Source organism: Columba livia, chromosome 3 (assembly GCF_036013475.1).
Source record: "Columba livia isolate bColLiv1 breed racing homer chromosome 3, bColLiv1.pat.W.v2, whole genome shotgun sequence".
In the NCBI taxonomy this organism is placed as follows: Eukaryota; Metazoa; Chordata; class Aves; order Columbiformes; family Columbidae; genus Columba; species Columba livia.
The window spans coordinates 1,884,983-1,900,015 of record NC_088604.1 but is presented as its reverse complement, the minus strand read 5'-3'; the positions used below and the strand labels follow the sequence as shown (position 1 = coordinate 1,900,015).

Here is a 15,033-nt window from a genome sequence, read left to right as displayed (position 1 = left end):
CCCGCTCCCTCCCGCCACCTTCCCCTCGCCCGCCCGCCGGCCCCTGAGGAGAAGCGCCCCGGGGGCGCTGCAACCCCAACCCTCCTTTTCCTATATATCCCTCACCCCTCATTATTATTAATTCAAAGTTGATTAAAAAAGTGAAAGCGCCGTCCCCCCCACCCCCCCACCCCTGGGGATGACCCCCCCGGGCAGGGAGGACGCTCGGTTTGGTGGCGTTTTAGGTGACAGCTCTTTGTCTGCGTGTGACATCGTGTGTGCGTGTCCCCCCTCCCCGGTGTGTGGCTGTGTCCCCCCAAAACCCACCCCCCGACCCCGGCGGGGCTCTTCTGGTTGTCAGCAGAGGTGAGTAAGTTTGGTCAGGGGGAGCTGGACGTGGCCGTGGGGGGTTTTGGGGTCACCGGAGTGGGGAACAGCTGCTTGTCAGGTGGGGTGAGTGGGGAATCGGGCTCCTCAGAGCTTGGGGGGGAGTCCACCCCCCATTCCTAGCAGAGCGCTTGCCCTAAATTTCCTTCATTTCTCCCTTAGAGACACGGACCAGCCGCGTATCGCAAATAATCCCAAATACCTGCCCGTGCAGAGGCGAGCGGCAGCCCCGGCTTGTGCGCCGGGGGGGCTCCAGCTGCTGGAATATGACATTTAGCGGTTGAAAAACCCGTCGCGGGAAGGCTGTTTCCTTTCCCGTGTAGGTTGCTAGACGCTCGCAAGCCCTCCAGTTTCCTAGGTGCGTTTTGACCTTTCGGTGGCTGAGAACTGGGTCGTGTGCGTTGGGTGACGGTCTCCTGTTTGTGCTTTGGTTTCTTGTCTTTTTTTGCACCTGAAAGAGCGTGTTTGCAAAGGCGGAAAGGTGTGGAGCGCCGTCTGGGGCTGCCGCTTGCATCCACTGGAAGCTTAAGCAGTGTACGGTAGATAGCAAATTTTCACTGGCCAAATACGGTGCAGCCCTCCCCCCCCCCCCCAAAAAAAAAAATAGTGACACAGCAAAGTGTATTAAAACTGGAAATTTGGACTCGTGTGGGTGGCGCTTGTATGTTCTTCGCTTTGTCTCGTGGCTTCTATGCTTTGTGTTGATGGTTTAAACTGAAAGAAAGACCTGGTTTGTGTGGGCTGGCAGGATGCACATATGTGTGTGTGCAAAATGTGCATGCGTATATATATATATATCTATAAAAAGAGTAATGTACCTGGTGGGTTCTAGTGGCAAGATGGTAAATATGAACAAAAAAGATGCTTCGTTTCCCTTTCTGGGCTCGCTGTCCCATCGCAGTTTGGAGGTTGTGATCTGCCTGCAGAATATTTCGGCAAAGGTGTTTGTGCTCTGAACTCTTTCTGCTGTGCCCATCAGTTTCTACAAGTAAACACCAGGTGTTACGTATGGAAGTGTAGGTAGTATGTGGTGCATCCGTAGCTTTACACTGAGGCCTTTTGCAAAGCGGCAGAGAAACATTGTGAACCGGGAAAAGATGGATGCAAAGCCACAAATGTGTGGAGGAGCGAGTGCTGTGGTATCCGCAGCTTTGCAGCGCTGTTCGGTGAAAATGATTAAAGTTCAAGTTGCCACTTAAGGGGACAAACAGCTCTTGATGGCAGATAATAAACAGTAGTAACTTTGGCAATCCTGCGCCTGGCTCGAAGCCGACGGGCACGGTGAAATGTTAAATCTCGACTTATTTGCTCAAGATGGGTATCTGCTGTTTGGAAACGCGTTGCCAAACAATATGGCAGCGCAAAACCCCCTGTTTCCTCCCAAAATAAATAGGCGAACGGGGGCTTTGGCTCTTTGGGAGTCAGACCCTGACTTTGGGTTCACTCCGGGCCGACTTTGATTTGGAGCGTGCGTGTTTTTCCCCGAGCCTTGCCCTCTGATCGTTCTACGACACATGCTCACAACTGCATGACTAATTCAGACAATTAGTCATACGCTTCCACTGGAGGTTTATTGGAGCGGGATCGCTGTCATTCTCGTGTTGTAAAAGTCTGCGTTTGGGGACGTGGACCCTCTGTTGACTTCCCTTGGGTCTCCTGGTGCTGTTGTCGGGTGGGCTGCTACAAATCTTCAAAGCCTGTTAAGATTATTAGGCTCGCTTAATTATATCAGCACATTTTCAATGAGCAGATATGCTGGAGATCGGCACCTCGTCGCTTGCTAATCGGAGGGGGGGTGATTTGCATCAGACTTTGCAGGGATTGCCAGAAATGAAGGTGTGAGTGCTACTACTAAAAATATCCCGTCTCCTGCATAAATAGTTTGCTGGTTGAAAAACAGTATATTTTGTATAAGGCAAGTATTTATATGACAAGTTATTCTTGTTTTGCTTGGTTGACTGTGTTTCTTTGAAGCGCGGTTCTTATCTCTATGATCAAAGAGGAGGGATAAAAACCATAGTTTTAAAAGTTAGATTCTGCCTTTAAAGACAGGATTTGAAGCAGGAAGGGGTTGGGCTAACAGGTAAATATTTTAACCAGGTGTTTCTGAACGGCCAACATGCTGTGTAATACCCTGTAGCATGTGGCCACCATTCTACATATGAATTTTAATTGCTGGCAGATACAAATAAGCAATTTTTATTGGTGGTTCTATGTCATTGCTGTTGCTGCGGCACCCGGGAAGCCCAGGAATGGACCAGTGGGGTAAGAGGGATGCTAAACCAGAGCAAAAGCGGCCTCTGCTTCCCAAAACTTCCAGCCTGAACTGAAAGAGGAGCCGAGTTGTGATGGGAAAGCAGCTGGATGGTGGTGGGCAGCAGGAGACTCGCATTAGTAGCTTGAATATTGAGTTTTTGGGAGTTTTTTAGTAACATCGCAGCGCAACGGCGCTTTATGGTCTGGGATAGGCCGTTTGGCTGTAGCTGCAATATTAACAATTACGGCTTGGACCTCTTTGCACGCCCTGGATGTGTGAGTCAGGGCGACGCAGAACAGGTTTTTACCGCCGCGGCAGCATCTCCGTGTTAAACTGACCATTCGAAACGTTGCGGCTTTGCCGTGGGACAGATTGCAAAGCTCTCGGGGGCCCGGGCTGGGTCTAAAGGACGTGTCAGCACCGTGCGCTTCACCTGGGCTCCTGTCATTACAAAGGGAAAGAAAAAAACCACCGCTGAACTGGTTTGGAAGTTCTTTAAGCCTGAACTAATTTACCTGGCTGGGAATGTAGGTTAGAAACTAGGCTTCGCTTAGCTTTGGGCTAGAGCCAGCGCACTCCGCAGGGAAAACGCAGGCGGAACAGCTTCTGCGCCGATAATCCTGCGCTACTGCTCCTGTTTCCTCCGCAAAGAGCGCTGGGTTCTCGTGTGGACGACTCGGATGCGTCTCGGCACAAGGAGTTTGGGATTTTTTCCCCTCGGATGCCCTTGGGTGAGTGGGGGAAGAATGGAGGGCGGGTTTTCTCACGTGGATTTTGCGGCGAGGATCCTCGGGCGAGGTTGCGTGGCCCAAACTGGGTGGGTTTGTTCACCAATGCAGGGCCATCCGCACATAGGTATTCTGAAATCTGTTTAAACCTGCTTAGTGGTTTATTACGTTCTGCAAGCCGGTCGTGTGTGTCCACGCGGAGCTTCGCCTTGATTTAGCAGAGCTGACGAGTTACAGAAAGGTGATCTGGGAAAATAAAACATTGCAGTGAATATAGAAACCAACATTCTGCTGACTTGCTCGGGTTAGTGAATTCTCCAGCATCCATATTATGCTCTGACGATTCCCAAATCGTCAGCTTCTTAAAACTGCTTGGTGAAAGGGCTCTTCAATGTGTGTTTTTCTGCAGAGGGAAAAGATCCTTAAGCGTCAGGTCCTGTTTTAAACAAGTCTCAGGAATGTCTCAGTCAAGGCTGATCCTGCAACTTGCTATTTCGGAACATACATCATTAAAACGTCTCTTTTTGAGCTATTTATGTTTCTTTTTAATTATCTATCATGGAATACGCTATGAAACAAGCTCAAACCAGTGTTTCTTTGGCTTAATTTTCCCCACTTTTTAAATGTGGGGTCTCTTTTTTCTGTAATTTTCAGAGTGTGAAGGCTTCAAAAATAAGGCAATATGTCAGGCAGGGCAAGAAGTAGGTTTGTTTCTTGTCTTTGTATGATGGAATTAGGAAAGAGGAGCTGTTGAAAACCCAAACAAATCGGTGGCTTTCCTGTGTATTTGGAATCCACATTGTGCGTGGAGGGGTAAGTTTAGAATCGCAACACTGCCCTGGGATCAAATGCTGTTAAATGGTATCACACAGTAGCGAGAAGGTTGGGTGTTGATACTGTTATACACTTGATATTAGTGGGTTTTTGTCCTGTCTTTGGAAATAAAGGAGTTGGGAGGGGAGAGAGATTCCCCCACAGCACTGGGATCCCCTGGCCAGAAGGTTTCAGAACAGTATTTGCCATTTCAATAATAATAATAATAATAATAATAATAATAATAATAATAATAATAATAATAATAATGATGTAGGTATTAAAATCTTTCTAGTAAAACTGCACTGAAAGTTTGACAATGAGAACTAAACCCTTTTTCTCTTGTATTTTCCCTTTTCTGGTAACATTCTCTAACTCCCGGATTGAAGAAACAGGAGAGAAAAGCCCTGAATTTTTCAGACCATTAGATCAGATTCATATGTAAATTGGACAAGAAATCTCACAGCTCCGACTCCTGAACTTCTCGTAGCCCTTTTCTCTTGTGAATCCCCTCCTTGCTGCCTGTCCTCCCGCTCCCCAGAACCTGCATTTTGCTTTTCATCTGACCCTTTACATCCAGTTTTATCAACACGCTTCCCAGACCTTGACTAAGTGGCGAGATGCACTTTTCAGTGGACGTGCCGCTCACCCTCTGTCTCTGAAGTTGTTTTTTTCACTTAACGGAAGTCTGACTAACCCGAAAAGGATTTTGACGCGTGTTTGTGACCAGTTACGTCAAATCACACTGGAATAGTTGTGTGTGAAAATCAACATGTAACTAGAATTAAACCTATCGCAGGCTGGGTGTGTAAAGCTCAATCTCTTTGTCTTTCATGCGTTTCTGAGACGTGATCGCTGGCAAAATGAGTTTGGTGTCTCCCTGCTAATTCTGTAAACATCTGGCAGCTACGCTACCTGTTTCTTGTTTTATGAGCAGAGGTTTCCAAGCTGGATTTTACCAGCACGGCTTGGCAGGATGGGTTTGCCAGACTTTCCTCCATGCTCCAGTTGCGCTCGGCCGAACGGGGAATAGCAGACAAGTGGTTTTTAATGATGGAAGGTGCTGCCTTAGGATTGAAGGAACGATCACTGGGCGCTCTGGAAACATTGACAGCAGAAACATTTAGAGCAGAACCCAACAGATCACGCTGCGCTTTTATACGGCTCCTAAGTCCAAATTTAATAATGCAAAGCCGCACGCACAGCATTGCCGAGGATATAAAACTCGAGCGTTTACAATATGCTGATGGCTCAACTTACTGCAAAGTGGAGCGCAAAGTCCCAATGTGTGTTGAAATGTAATTAGTGCGAAGCCTAATTTACTGTTGTATGAATAGTTAGGATTTCTTGGAGTGGAACTGGGGTAAAATGTCTCCAAATGTCATTTTAAGCATGTTGATTTATGGAACGAGTGGGAGCTGCTGGTGGAGGATCAGGTAAAACCCCACGTTACGTTGGCTTCGGATTCAAGGAGAACAAGAACCAAACCAGTTCAGAGCGCGGAACTCTTGCTTTCTTTTAAATTAAGGTTATGCCAATCCACCATTTTAGAGCACGCTTTGTATTTATACTGTTTGCAAACTTCCTCGGTGCTCTTTCAACCGGATCCTATTGTCTCAGCAATTCTTTTTCTATAGAAATGTTCTCTGTAAAAATACTTCCATGTGGGTTTTCCCTGGGTGTCCTAAATCACCTTTCCCGGGTCCATATTGTAGTGTAATCGGGTCGTGTTCCGTGTGGAATATCCACCGAAGGCCAAGTGGAAGTTGTGGGATCTCCGACAGCCAAATTAATAGTTATGGCCTTAACCTTTAAAACAGTTTCCCCAGACTTGATGGAGTTGGCACAGAGTTCTGTGTTTTTGAAGGTGCGATGGTGATAATGCCTTTGAAGGCCCAAAAGAAATGAACAAAAAGCTTTACCGGATTGAAAAATGCCATTGAAAATAGCATTTGGCTTGATTTTACGCTTTTGTTGTTGTTGGAAATGGAAACAATATTGTATATACAAAGGTCGCTGTATGGAAAATATCTGGTAAATATACTTTAATCTAGTTTATTTTTCAAATGCAGTGAAAATGGAAAAATAAACTACCTAAATTCTGTTAAATACATCTGTTCCCATGTGACATAATGTGATAATTTAATATTATTTTCTGATACTGTTGTGGATGAGCTATGTTAAAATACAGCATATTAAAAAAGTACAGTTTGATATTGCAGGCTAGAACCCAAACCTGGGAAGTTGCATTAAATCAAGAAGCTATGCAGTTTGTAAAGCCGAACATTCAAGTTAGGAAAAACAGATGCAACTGCAATTATAATTTTGTAGCCACGTGATATTTTTCCATAGGTTCTGTGTCTTATTCACTGGATGGGTTGGACTAACAAAGTGGAACGGATTACGGTTGCGCAGACGATCACAAATCTGTCACTCTATAATTTTCAGTGCTTGGTTTTGCAACCTACTTGGTTTTCTTCTAATGGTTTTAGATGATAAGCTGCTTGATGATGTTCAGTTTTGATATGAACGGAGCGTCGTGCGTGTATCGGCTGCTTTTTGTAACGCCCCTCCCTGCAAGACCAAGAACTGTTCCAATTTCTTCAGGTGAATAAACCAGAATCGCATCAATTGGATGATTTGCCCAAGTAGCCGGGGGTTTGTGAAAGGTAAAAGGCACTTGACGGGTTACTCTCAAGTATCCGGAGCACTCGATCGCGCTGGTTGTATATGTGGATTCATTAGACTGGGTGCAACTTGCCTTGAATTTGCCAGCAAACCCTCCAGAGGCTTTGGCTCTGGAGGTCCCTGCGTCATCCACAAGTAGCTCTGGTGGCTTTCGGTCTTTGGAGCAGAGGTTCCCAAACTGTGGTGCACATGTGGTGGGGTCTGTACAACACTTCAGAACACGGGGAATTTTGTGACATGACCGCAGGAACTCCTGATGCCGGAGGTTATTGTGAGACCCTTGGTGTGGGTGAGTCCTCGTGGTGGCACTTGGGAGTTGTCATCACCTGCAAAGTGCTGTAAAATTGGGGATTTCAGGTGGGCTTGTGATGGAGGTTGCAAAGGAGTGAGGATGGAGATGGTGGATGAGGATGAGGCCACCAGCATCCTGGCTGGTATCAGCCATAGCATGGCCAGCAGGCCCAGGGCAGTGACCGTCCCCATGCTGGGCATTGGGGAGGCCAAACCTCCAATCTGGGGGCAGTTCTGGGCCCCTCACGCCAAGAAAGGCCTTGAGGTGCTGGAGCGAGTGGAGAGAAGGGACCGGAGCTGGTGAGGGGCTGGAGCACAAGTGTGATGGAGCGGCTGAGGGACCTGGGGGGTTCAGCTGGAGAACAGGAGCTGAGGGGAGACCTTCTGATCTCTGAACTGCCTGAAAGGAGCTTGGAGCCAGGGGGGTCGGGCTCTGCTCCCCAGGAACAAGCGCCAGGAGCAGAGGAAACGGCCTCAAGTTGCACCAGGGGAGGTTGAGGTTGGATGTGGGAACAATTTCTTCCCCAAAGGGCTGTGGGGCATTGGAACAGGCTGCCCAGGGCAGTGCTGGAGTCACCAGCCCTGGAGGGCTGGACAGATGGACATGAGGTTCTCAGGACATGGGGCAGTGCCAAGGGTGCGTAATAGTTGGATTCAATGATCTTGAGGGTCTTTTCCAACCAAAATGATTCTGTGATTCTAGGATGTGCGTCATGTCTCGCTTTGGGGAGCTGGGATGAGTGTGGAAGATGGGAAGCAAAGGTTTTGGTGTTTGGGAGGTCATAGGTTAGGCAACAAAGATGCTGAAGGGAGTGGAGCATCTCCTGTGTGAGGAAAGGCTGAGGGAGCTGGGGCTCTGGAGCTGGACAAGAGGAGACTGAGGGGGGACTCATTCCTGGGGATCAAGATGGAAAGGGGGAGTGTCAGGAGGATGGAGCCAGGCTCTTCTGGTGACAACCAGTGACAGGACAAGGGGCAATGGGTGCAAACTGGAACACAGGAGGTTCCACTGAAAGAGGAGAAGCAACTTGTTGTGGGTGAGGGTGTCAGAGCCTGGCCCAGGCTGCCCAGGGAGGTTGTGGAGTCTCCTTCTGTGCAGACATTCCAACCCGCCTGGACACCTTCCTGTGTAACCTCATCTGGGTGTTCCTGCTCCATGGGGGGATTGCACTGGATGAGCTTTCCGGGGCCCTTCCAACCCCTGACATTCTGGGATTCAGGTCAGCAGGGCTCAGGGTGCAGAAAGGGAATAAACATCATTTTCATGTCCTGATTTGTGGAGAATGTGGTGTGCTTTTTAGGCGGGGTGGGGATAGCACAGATTTGTTCATTTTGGGGTGCAGAAAAGTTGGTGATCAAGTCCTGCCGGGGAGAACTGTCACCCAGCCAAAGGGATATGCTGGTTTCGGGAGGTCAAACGTGTTCGGACGTCACTAAAAAAGCAGAAACACGTTTCTACCGATGGCCTCCAAAAAACCTGTGGCCTCCGTTCCCAACCTGAGCTGTTGTGCGGTTGTTGACTTGCTGGTAGGTGTGTGCGTGGTGCTACGTGCGAGGAGAGCTGGATTCCTGAATTCCTGCTCCGCCACAGAATGTATGATCGCAGAGATACCGCCGACTGCTTCAAAACAGCGGTAAATAACTTCTGGAGGCTTTTTAAGGAGGTATTTTCAACCCAAGAAGCACGCTTTGACTCTCGGGTTTCCTCCTGGATGCTGGAAAATACCCCCATTCGGTAATTCAGACATTTCGCGTGCGACTGGCGGGCCAGAAAAAAAACCAACAACCCTCTTCAGGGCTTGTAAAAACATTTTAAACAAATCTAGTTAAACAAGATTTAAGTTTCACTGCAGAGGTTTAAAGTGCGAGAGGAAAATACACAGAACAGCCATTAAAAATTAAAGAAAAAAAGCAACAAACTCCCCAAAGAACACTATGTGGAAATGGTTTCCTCCCTCGGTGCTGCCTGTTCCTTTGCTGATGGGGAGAACTTTGATATTAAATGTTCCGGGGGTTGGTGCTCTTGGGTGTTTGGCCCCCAAATCAGGTTTTGCTGCAAATTTAGGTGCTTTTGAGAACTCATGTTTGTTGAAACGAAGCCCCAGAGATTATTTGGAACTTTTTCTAAGTGTAAATATCATCTTTGGGGAGGAGGGAAGTGTAATTGCCACTTCACCAACAGGCGTGGGCTTGGCCAGCTTGCCACGGGGAAATCTGGAGATCCAGCGTTTGACCCTTAATCTGCATTTACTCTTTGAACAGCTGCTCTGCAGCCTTCAGCTTTCTCTTTATATTGTCTAAAAGCAATATAGCACTATGATTTTAATTTGTTTACTAAGAGAGCTCTTCAGCTGGGCCTCCCGAAGTGCGAGGAATACGGAACAACTGCTCCTCGAAGACAGAAGAGCCGGGTTGGTTTCAAGCTGTTTAAAAGCCTTCGGATCGGAGATAAGTGTGTATTTTACATCCCGACCAGCGAGTTCTAATGAGATTTAGAGCACTAAACGAGTTCTCTCCCAACCCACAGAATGATGCACAGAGCTATTGTTCTCGGCAGCCCTCGCTGGTGAAATAATTTAGGAAATTGCGATACGCTGCAAACTGGATTTAATCAGCGAGTCGTTTCCACCTTCAGAAGATGACTTAAGTAGATATAAAGCATTTTTTGAAGTCCACAAGGGAAGTTGTCCTTGTGTTGCTAGTGAAAAAGGGTTATCTGGAACTTCAAACACGTCAAGAGGCTGTAGGATTAAGTGTTCTCTGTCGTGATGAGGGCAAGTTGTATCTTCCAAGTGCCGGAAGGTTCTAAAAGGGTGTTCTGTTTCTCCATCAGTAGAAGATAATGAAAGAGCACAAGCGAGGAAGAGTCGTGGTAAGGAATACAAAGGTGGAGATGCTTCTTCCCTGTTGAGCGGCGAAAAGGAGATGAGCAGTACAAGAACACTAATAGGATCCTTGTGATGGATCTACACGTGGCCGGAGGGTCGTTCGCTGCCCGTGGTGTGCAAGCGTCCATCATTTTGACTCCAACTCAAACAGATTCAAAGGATTGGAGTTTTTCTTCAGGCCAGAGGTTCCTCTCGTAATCCAGAGGTTGTGCTCTGGAAATTCTAATTCTGATGTGGTTTTGAGAGCGACACGTGGAGGTGGAATAGGAGGGAAGACCCTGCGCTGCTCTGCAGAGAAAAGAAAGGTCAGGCATCCACGGCTATAAATGTATATCGCCAAGACTCCTCGTCTGAGCCTTGAGCTCTTTCCATCTCCCCGTTCGCAGCAGATTGTCAAGACTGAAGATAAGTCTTCTCTTTTACATTTATTTTTCCTCGAGTATTGAAAGCTTTGTTCGTTCCAGGCTCATTTCCTACTTTACTGCCGCATACTCGGTTCAAGGTCCCCGAAAATGTTATGAACAGTCTTATCTCTGTAAGCTCCCGCGGGTTTTATGTACCTGACCGTGTCAAACTTCATCCTCTTTTTCCTCTGAAATGACCTGTGAGAATTCTCATGGGGGCAAAAATGAGGATTATTGAAATATTATCTGTTAAGTCAGCACAGAAGGGTCGGAGCGATCTGGCGGTTGCTTCAAACTCAAGATATTCTGCTGGTTGCTAAAGAACATTTTACGTTTCCCTGATTCAAGATGGCTCGAAACCTTGTCCTTGTCCTCCTTGATTCTACTCCTATCAAAAATTACCAAGTATCCATAATTAGCTGATCGCAAAGCGCCTTGAACCGAACTCCAAACCAGGGAATTTAAGGTAATTTACACCAAAGTCATCCCTTTTGAAAGGGAGATGAGTTGAACTTGGCTCCCTGTTCTCCTCCCCATAAGGAGCTTCCTATGAGTTATTCTGAAGGATTTTTGCTGAATTCTCCCCCAAATCTAGTGATTTTTACAGATAACAAAGTCTATATAATAAGTATTATCTTTGCTTTGGAATCGCAACGGGGCTTCTGAGATAGACTCGAAAAGGCGTCTTGGCTTGCATTGTAGGTTAACCCAAATAAACGGTTAGTAAGTAATAGCAGTAATTAGTATTTCTAATGAGGTAGTAACAGGCAACCTGAATTAGCTCGAGCTCCCATTGCCCCTGAAACTAAACAAACAAATAAGCTGTTTAGGGAGGGACTGCAGTGATTCAAGTGTATTTGTCATTTCTCGTCCAAAATGTCTCTAAGGTGATATTTAGTGCACTTTTCTTAGTCATGTAAGCGTGATATTTAATCATATATGTGGTCTGTATTTTGCTTACCGTGGTTCCTGCTGGGCTGAGACACCCAAGCTGGGGCCTATATTATTCGATATATTCATCAATGACTTGGACGAGGGAATAGAGTGACTGTCAGCAAGTTTGCTGGTGACACCAAGCTGGGAGGAGTGGTGACACTGGAAGCTGTGCTGCCATCAGAGACCTGGACAGGCTGGAGAGCTGGGCGGGAAAAATGTAATGAAATAGAACAAGGGCAAGTGTAGAGTCTTGAATCTGGGCAGGAACAACCCCAGGTTCCAGTGTAAGTTGGGGAATGACCTGTTGGAGAGCAGTGTAGGGGAAAGGGACCTGGGGGTCCTGGGGACAGCAGGGTGACCATGAGCCAGCACTGGGCCCTTGTGGCCAGGAAGCCAATGGTACCTGGGGTGGGTTAGAAGGGGGTGGTCAGTAGGTCAGAGAGGTTCTCCTGCCCCTCTGCTCTGCCCTGGGGAGACCACACCTGGAATATTGTGTCCAGTTGTGGCCCCTCAGTTCCAGCAGGACAGGGAACTGCTGGAGAGAGTCCAGCGCAGCCACCAAGATGCTGAAGGGAGTGGAGCATCTCCCGTGGGAGGAAAGGCTGAGGGAGCTGGGGCTCTGGAGCTGGACAAGAGGAGACTGAGGGGGGACTCATTCATGGGGATCGAGATGGAAAGGGGCAGTGTCAGGAGGATGGAGCCAGGCTCTTCTGGTGACAACCAGTGACAGGACAAGGGGCAATGGGTGCAAACTGGAACACAGGAGGTTCCACTGCAAGAGGAGAAGCAACTTGTTGGGGGTGAGGGTGGCAGAGCCTGGCCCAGGCTGCCCAGGGAGGTTGTGGAGTCTCCTTCTGTGCAGACATTCCAACCCGCCTGGACACCTTCCTGTGTAACCTCATCTGGGTGTTCCTGCTCCATGGGGGGATTGCACTGGGTGAGCTTTCCAGGGCCCTTCCAACCCCTGACATTCTGGGATTTTGCTGTTTCTGGTCGATGGGTTAAAGGCTCCAGGAGTTCAAGGCCAACTCCCAAAATTCAGCTGGCAGATGTTTTTTAGTTGTTATCTTGACAGGCTGTTGGAGACATTTTTGGTGTGTTTTTTCCACATCACCCCAACACTATTTTAACCAAAAAGGTAGAAAATAAAGGTCCAAACCAGCTTCACAGGCAGAATTTTCAGCCTTCAAATGTGAACATATTTTTCTGAAAAAGCCGAATTGCAGAAGAGTGATGGGAAGATGTTGGAATGGGAATAACTCACCCTTGCAAATCTGATTGGTTCCTAAAAATGGCTGAAATTCAGGCTGTCTCCACAAACACGAGGAATTAACCATTTCAGACATTTGTTAGGGAGTTGATTACAATTTATAATGGCTTATGATGTGTTTGCACAGTGTAAGTAAGTAGTGCAGTTCACTTAGAACAGAATTAGTCTCAGATTCTCAAGGAGAAGTGGCTGTTCTTGCTGATCTGGCTCAACTGGGCTCGCTCAGGATCTTGGTGGATGTTTCTGGCAGAGCTGGAAACCCATCCAAGGCTTTTCTGCTGTGTAACCCTGTGTTTTAACCACAAAATGCAGCTTTTTCATCAGCGCAGATACTGGACCTTTGAATCCAAATTTAAACCTGTGGAGCGAGTGGTGACAGAGTAGCCAAATACCCTTGCTTTTTGTAACTCTTCCCCCCGAAAATGGCTACTTATGTATTGAAAAAGTTCTTGAGGTGTGTATATTTAATATTGATACTTTAAACAACAATGAAATACTGTAATCCTTGAGTTGTGCTTTCAACTTTTATTGCTCTGGAAATACCTTTTTTCTTTAATAAAAGAACCCAAGTTTATTTTCCTTGCTGCGCTGGCACGATCTCCGGTGTTGATGGAGAGCTCTGGTTTCTAATGAGCCCATTAAGCCGCTGCCAGTAATTAGCATTTCTTAAAAATCTGCTTTTGCATGTGGATATCGCTTTATCAAGAGCACTAAGAGGAGGCTCTGGGTGCCCTTTGGTGAACTGGGTGGGGGGAAAAGGACTTTTCCTTTAGCACAGCTGGAGCAAAGTTGCTCAACTGAGCCATTCTCCGAGGAGTAGGGACCGAGGAACAAGTGCACGTGGGGTAGGAGTTAATGAACACTTTATGGCTTAGAAGTATTGATTGTGGCTGATGGAACAACCAGCAATGGGAATAATCTCCCAGGGAAGCGACGGGTTCCCCAACATCGCACGTTTTAAGGGTTGGGCCAGACCAGCTTGTCTAGATGGTGTTTTTGCCAAGGAAGGTTGGACCTGGATGTCCCAAATCCCTGGGATTTGATGGTTCCATGGACAAGGTTGCGTTATATCGCTGTGCCGTGTGTCAAACTGCAGACCTGTTTTGAAATCTGTGATGTTTCTAGAATATTTCCCCTTAGGCTGGATCACCAAGCTCCTCGTGTAGCCTGCAAGTGCGTTTTGACTTGGATTCACCACTGGTGACAATGCTGCTACAGATGGATACAGATATGACCAAGGATACAGTGAGACCCAAGTCTCAGATTTATCGCGGCTTTTTTTTTTTGCTTTAATGGAATAACCGTGTCTTAATGTGGAAGTTTATAAGTGAAGCCCCACCCCAAGGCTTTATAATAGAATAATTGTGGCGCTAGACCTTCATCGTCCTCTTATCTTGGGGACTTTGTGTCCTTGGGACGGTGGCGTTGAGGAAAGGAGCATTGTTGGGTGAAATAATCCTGTTGTGATGCTGCTCCGGGTCCTTTTTGTCCCATGTCACAAGCGAAACATCATTTTCCTCTTGGGGTTTGAAAGCAATTCCCAAAGGAATAGTTCCACGCGTGGCTACGTCGCTACCGTGTAGTGTGTCAGCCCCAGTGTAAACGTCTTCATAAAGCCCTTGTGTAATCCTCTTAGTCAGGCTAAAAATATGCAGGGCTTTATTTTATTGTTTATGAAGATTTTTATCATGGGCAAGGTTGTATTTGCTTCCAGCAGAAGCACGTGGTAGCCATCTGTGTTCTTTCTTTTCTTTATGTTTTGGCAACATTTGTTTGGGGTGTTAGACCCTCTCAGGATCTCTGGAATCGATTGTAATTTCTACTCGGAATGGCTTAAGTGATATTTCTGCTCCTAATTCAACGGCTACACATGTGCTATGGAAATACAGCAAATCTTTCTTTTCTTTTGCAAACGCAACTCAAAAAATGATGCAAAGAGCTGATTTTCTTGTGTTTGATTTTTCCGCTGAGAAGATGACCCCGGTGTTTTAGGAGCGGGGAGGGATCGCTTTGAATGGGGGGAGCTGGGTCGTGCTGCTGGGTGGTGAATTGGACTGGGCGAGCTCCTTGGTGCTTCGCCTCGTGCCGCCGATTCGCTTGGAGCAAAAGGGTGAGTGGCACACAAGAGTCATTGAAAACCTTCTCCCTAGAACTGAAAACGAAACCCAAAAACCAGTGCTGCCTCCTACCTGTTGCCATTTTGATGCTAGAAGCGTAACTTGAATTTTTGGGGGTTTCTGCAGTAAAAGTTTCAGCTGTTGTTGTGTCTAATGTACATGATTCTGTAAGAAATGAGGTTTCTCATTTCTCGTTTAACTTGATGTTTGGAAGAAAGTCTCACAGAAGGATTTACTTTGGTTCAGTCTGGCACTGCTACTGCTCACAGGTTCTT

The 15,033-nt window shown here is 47.0% G+C and overlaps 1 protein-coding gene across 7 annotated transcripts in view; it reads left to right on the top strand.

Annotated features, from left to right (window-relative positions):
- Window positions 1–15,033, top strand: part of NCOA1 (nuclear receptor coactivator 1) — a 189,314-nt gene that overhangs the window by 551 nt on the left and 173,730 nt on the right. The window contains exon 1 of one of the 7 annotated variants that reach the window (XM_065055536.1): window positions 188–345. The exons of 5 other annotated variants lie outside the window; for them this stretch is intronic. The gene's annotated coding sequence lies outside the window, so the exon portion shown is untranslated. Of the gene's footprint in view, window positions 1–187; window positions 346–973; window positions 3,355–15,033 lie in introns of those variants that run through there. One more of the 7 variants, XM_065055535.1, reaches the window with a different exon arrangement.